Here is a 6,000-nt window from a genome sequence, read left to right as displayed (position 1 = left end):
AACATGGGAATAATACGGTGTAAGTTATTCTCATCCTTAAAGAGTACTCTACGGAGAAGGGGAAAATTGGAACCTAATCAGAGTAACTCCAGGTCTAAAATCTTTACGGAAGCGGCCGCCACATGCTGTAAAGACATCAGCCAGTGGTTCTTCGTGTGCGATTCCCCCTCAAGTAGTACCCCCAGAGAGCTCGTTAGAAATGGAAATACCAGACCTCAGTCCATACTTGATGAATCAGAAATTCCCAGGTTTTAAACTAGGGGCCGAACCAGGACGAACCAGTTTGAAGCCCACTTTGAACCAGTCCTGCAAAAGCTTCTCATCTGCACACTAGAGTTTTGGAACCACAGCTGTAATCTTCAGAAGTTCTGGAAGCATGGGGGTCGTTAAAAACAAACAAAAGCGTGGAGTTGCTAAGAGCCAATCCACGAGTTCCTGACACCTGGGGGCGTAGAAACGCCGCTGGACCCGGCGCTCCGCAACCCTCTCCGGCCAGCCCCGCACGACCGGCGGGCGGGCGGCTGCAAGGTCTGCTGGGACTTGTAGTCCGCACGCTCCCGGACGGACGCGCATGCGCGCTGGCAGCCTACTCGCTCTGGTCGCTGCGCTCCGGGCTCGGGACCGGCTGCCATCTTAGTCGAGGGACTGAGGAGTCGCCGCCGCCCCGAGTCCCGGTAAACACCCGCGGGCGGACTGGGGGCGATTCTAGGGCGAGGGGAATAACTCTGGCGAGAGAGCCCCGCGAGAAGGGGCAGGGAAAGAGTGCGGGGCGCGAGGCCGGACCCCTGAGCCGCGGTAGCTCCTTCCCTCAGCTGGTGCCCGTGGGGGGCGCGGGGCGCTCCGGCTGGTGGCCAAGGCCAGGCTGGGGGTGGTGGTGGCTCGCACGTCCTGTCCGTACGGCCAGTGCCAGGCGAAGGCTCCCCGTTGCCCCTGGGTTCGCGGGCGCCAAGTTGGGAGAGGGTTGGGCCGCGGCGGGTGCGGGCAAGGGCTGGTCCGCGCGCCCCTCCGCCCCGCCCGGGAGATACTCGCCGGCGGCCCGGCCTACCCGCGGGGCCGGGCGGCTGCCGCCGGGCGGGCGACATGGCCCCAGTGAGGGGCGGCAGCCAGGCCCACCTGCTGCGGGTCTGGCCGCCCCAAGACTTTTCCGAGCCCCTCGTCGTGAGGGGGACCGAGCACAGCGCCTGCCTCCGCTGGTCCACTCCCTTCCTCCCTCCATTGTCCCCCCGCGTGGTGGTCCGGGTCCGGGAGCCCCTCCTGGCCCGCCGCCGCCGTGGCCCCGCCGGCGCCGACTTTGCAGACGTGGAGCTGCCTCGGTCCTCCTCCCTGAGAATGCCCTTTTCGTTAGTCGAGAAAAGGGAAACAGTCGCCCAGGGTCGAGACGCGACGGGGACGTGAATTCCAGTGGGGAACTCAGGTTTTCCCACTTGGCCCCTGATCGCGACGTAGGGAATGAACCCTGGGTTCTGGGCGAGGGGGAGACCGACGCTGGGCCTAAAGTTAGTCATCTCTGCAGCGAGGTGAATTTGCAAACTTGTTTTCTTGCTTGTGTCGGTGCCTCCACGGGCTGCACAGCCGCTACCCATCGCCGATGAATTGACGCCAATTCAAAGAGCCTGTGGGGTACTAGCCCCGGAGGGTTTCCCAGGCTCTAAATCTTTATGGAAACCGACTGCCGGTCCCACCGCCCCCCCCCCCCCAGCACTGGTGGGTTTCAACTGCTGATCCAAAGCGCAACCACTGGGCCTCCTGGGCTCCTAATCTTGTGACATAATCTGCCCTTCTACAGCTGCAATATAGTGTAGTGGGGGTGGGGTGGGAAAGGAAGAGTGGGATTTTTCTCTGAAAATTAATGAGGCCCCGAGCCAGTCAGTGCCTCACTTATCATTGCCCTTAGATCATTTCCCTTTGTGTCTAGCCACAGAATAATCTTATGCACAAGGGAGGTATGCTCACCCTCCTTCCAGGGTGAAATAAGGTGGTCAGGGTAGCCCTAGTAAGCGTCTGTACCCTTTATTCACAGCTGTACTCAAAGTAGGAAATACTTCCATTTTGAGATCCAGAAATTCAACAACTCTGTTTGAACAGTTGAATGGGGATATGACTCCAAAAATAATTCTTCATCTAACGCACACAAATCCAGTCAACAAGGATATGCTATGAAATAAAAAACATGAAGGCAGAATACTTCTGAAGCACATTCTGGAATAAACCATTTTTGCATTCTTAAAACAAAAAACAAACAACAAAACCACATCATTACCCTTGTTGGGAGAGACAGACAAACTAGTGGTTTTCACATTTGACTATTAGGATAACTAGGAGCTTTTTAAAAAGTACAAAGACTAAGATCTTACCTCCTCAGATTGATTTAGTAGGACTGGGTTGGCCTCTTAATATATTCCTAAAACATGCCTGAGGTCTTAGGAACCAGTGACTCAATACCTTATGCAGAAGGTTGCTTAGAAAACTTGTGAGAGTGGAGAGGAGGAAGTTCTGCCTGGAGACTGGCCAGATAATGCAGAATCTGCCCTTGGACAAGAAATGGGTTTTAGATGAAAAGTAGACCTGTGGCACAGGAGTGGGGAAAGGGGAGACAGGGTTGGCAGAGGAAAAGCTTTCAACTGCGTGTCAGTGGGAGATCATGAAAGGAAAAGGGGGGGAGGAAAGGATTTGGGGACGTGAGGCCAGAAAGGTAAAATGAGGCAACTATAAAAAGGTCTAAGTACAAGGCATCTTCAAAAAGTTTATAGAAAATGGAATTAAAGGAAATTTTTTTCCATGAACTTTTTTGAAGCCCTGACTAATGTTAAGAAATTTGAATTTTATGTTGACAGTAATGGGTATAGGTTTGTATGCCTAGAAAGATGTGAATGTGTGTGTGTGTGTGTGTGTGTGTGTGTGTGTGTGTGTGTTTGAGAAAGATTGTTCTGGAGATGAGAGTGGAAAAGATGGGGGAGTGGCTGTTACAAACTTGTTAGTTCCCATTAGTAGTCAATTCCAACTCCTGGTGACAAGTATATGTGCAGAGTAAAATGTTCTTTGCAAGGGAGCTCTGGTGGTGTTGTGGGCTACACATTGAATTGCTAGCCACATGGTCAGTTCAAACTCACTAGCCACCTCTTTGGGGAACCTAAAGGAACACTTGTACTTTGTCCTGTATGGTGTTTCTAGGAGTGGTATTGACTTGATGGCAGGGATTGTGTGGGAATGATAGGGTTTTCAAGGCTGTGACCGTTTAGAAGCAAGTTGCCAGGCTTGTCTTCTGAGGTACTGCCAATCTTTTGGCTAGTAGAGGAAAAGTAACCCTGGAGAGAAGCTGTGGAGATAATCAAGGATTAAATGATGAACATTTACTAGTGCAATATTACTTTTCTTTTTTTAATGTTTGCATAAATTACTCCTTTATTTCCCCTATCAAAAGTACCTGTTATCATGTCTGAATAATGTCATATACAAAGGGGTATACCCTCCCCAAACCGGAATTTTTTCTAAGCTATGTATTTAAATTGTTTCACAAAACAACCGCATCACCTTCAAAGTACTCTCCATTACACTTAATACATTTGTCAAATCTGCGATTCCATTCTTGGAAACATTTTTCAAACTCATTTGGATGGCTGACAGCACCTCCCATGTTTTTTTCTTAACACCTCTTCTATTTAATCAAATCGCTGTCCTTTTATGCCATTCTTCATTTGTTGAAACTAAAAAGTCGCGTAGCACAAAGCGAGGTCACGTGAGTAAGGTGCGTGGGGCAAGAGAGGCATGCTTTTATTTTTGCCACAATTGGTGCACTGAAATGGCTGCGTGAGCAGGTACATTGTTGTGGTGGCAAAACCATTCTCCCATCTGCCATGAATTTGGCCTTTTTGTTGCACCCTGCTATGTTATCTTTCCAGAATCTCTAACTAGAAAGCTTGATTAAGAGACTGACCTGGTGGGATGAACTCTATTTTTGTCCTTTTGGGAAGTTGATGAGCCTCCAGAACAAGGTTTGTCATCAATCGGCATTTCACCTTTTTTGAAACAAGAAAACCATTCGAACACTTGAGTTTTTCCCGTAGGTGCTCTTCTTGTAAGCTTTGTTCAACATCGCAACACTTTCTGCAGCATTTTTCCAGAGCAGGAAACAAAATTTCGTAGCTGCACACTGTTCTCTTAAATTGGCCATCACAAAAAGAATGTTCAAGAGAAATTGCTTTCATGAAAAATGTCACTGTGACCAGACAGAACCTTCCCAGGTGACACCAATGGGTGCACTAACTCAGGGAGTGAGTCCTTGATGCTCACCCAGCAGGAAAAATACATACAACAAAGCTCCACCAAGCGGAGCTTTTTTCTAATTTTTTTGCTGGGTACCTCTCGTATGCTAATTGTATCAGAGTGAATTGTTTATAAGCATCTTTGAAAAATTAGAAAGAACAAGACAAGTGGAATTTGGAGGACTTGGAGTTTAGACTTATTTATGACTATCAGCACTATTGAACTAAGCTTGTTGGAAGTGATATTTTTCTTCCCCTGTATCAAATCTCGGTATTTGAATTTTAGAGTTGGAAGATATTTCAGAAACCATCTAATTCACAGGAATAATTATATTTTGGCACATAGGCCAACTATTATTGAAAGTAGGTGCCAGAAATCCTGTGTTGAGAAAGATTATGGTCATATGGATTATCTGGGAATTGATTAATGATGCCTCCTATGGACAGTTACCTATTTGATGATAGGAATGTCACATCTATGCAAGAGCTTCAAAAGTTTCATTGGAAAATTCCATTAGTTTTACATGAAGTTTTTGAAGCCCTCTCATGCTATTCTTGGGATAATCCAACCTCTTAGTTTTTTGTTTTTTTTATACACACACACACACACCCCTAAAAAGTTAAATAATTTACCTAACACCTAGAACTGTGACTCAGGTTTTGTAACTCCCAGTTACTTATTCTCCAGTAGACCAAGATAAATGTGTGCAACTACAAAGATTCTGGTATTAGACCCCCCCACCCCAATTTTTTTTCTTTCTAGACTGTTTATTGACTGTTTGAACCAGAGTTTAACAAGGAACTTTGACCTAGAAGTGGGTTTTGTTATATTCATTCCGTTTTCAGAAATTTGTGTTCCTGTTAATAGGGATAAGTCACCTGGTTCTTTCTTCTTTTTTCTTTCTCCTGCTTCCTCTCTCATTCCTCACCCCTCAACGTGGAAGTTTGTTGTTTGGTTTTCTTGATATGAATTAAGACAAAAATATAAAAAGTTATTTTCCTCTAGCAAAATTCTGGCTATATAATAAGCACTACATAAAGGCATGTTGATTTTAAAAAATCATTTTATTGGTGGCTCTTACAGCTCTTATCAGAATCCATATATTCATCCATTTACCTTCATCCATTGTGTCAAGCACATTTGTATATATGTTATCATCATTTTCAAAGCATTTTCTTTTTCTTTTTACTTGAGCCCTTATTTCCCCCTCCATCCCCCTCCCTCCCTCCCTCATGAACCCTTGCCAAATTATAGATTATTATTTTCATACCTTACATTGTCCTCTGTCACCCTTCACCCACTTTTCTGTTGATTGTCCCCCTGTGAGGGGATTTATATGTTGATCCTTGTGATTGATTCCCCTTTTCTCCCCCCACCTTCCCCTTCCCCTCCTGGTATCTCTACTCTCATTATTGGTCCTGAGGGGTTTATCTGTCCTGGAGTCCCTGTGTTTCGAGCTTTTATCTGTACCAGCGTACGTGCTCTAGCTAGAATTGTAAGGTAGAATTGAGGTCATGATAGTGGCGGGAAATAGGCATTAAAAAACTTAGAGGAAAGTTGTATGTTTCATCAGTGCTATACTGCACCGACTGGCTCGTCTCTTCCTTGTGACCCTTCTGGTAAGGGGATGTCTAATTGCCTACAGACAGGTTTTGAGTCTCTACTCTGCACTCCCCATTATTCACATTAATAAGATTTTTTGTTCTGGGTCTTTGATGCTTGATACCTGATCCCATC

At 46.5% G+C, this 6,000-nt stretch overlaps 1 protein-coding gene across 3 annotated transcripts in view; it reads left to right on the top strand.

The window, feature by feature from the left end:
* The first annotated feature begins 582 nt into the window (after positions 1-582).
* ITCH (itchy E3 ubiquitin protein ligase) overlaps positions 583-6,000 on the top strand; it is a 117,008-nt gene continuing 111,590 nt past the window's right edge. For 2 of the 3 annotated variants that reach the window (XM_075563753.1, XM_075563752.1), the window contains exon 1: positions 583-674. The gene's annotated coding sequence lies outside the window, so the exon portion shown is untranslated. The remainder of the gene's footprint in view (positions 675-6,000) is intronic. The other variant, XM_075563754.1, reaches the window with a different exon arrangement.

Source organism: Tenrec ecaudatus, chromosome 12, assembly GCF_050624435.1.
Source record: "Tenrec ecaudatus isolate mTenEca1 chromosome 12, mTenEca1.hap1, whole genome shotgun sequence".
Taxonomy (NCBI): Eukaryota; Metazoa; Chordata; class Mammalia; order Afrosoricida; family Tenrecidae; genus Tenrec; species Tenrec ecaudatus.
The sequence above is the reverse complement of the archived record's forward strand: the minus strand, read 5'-3'. Positions and strand labels throughout refer to the sequence as shown.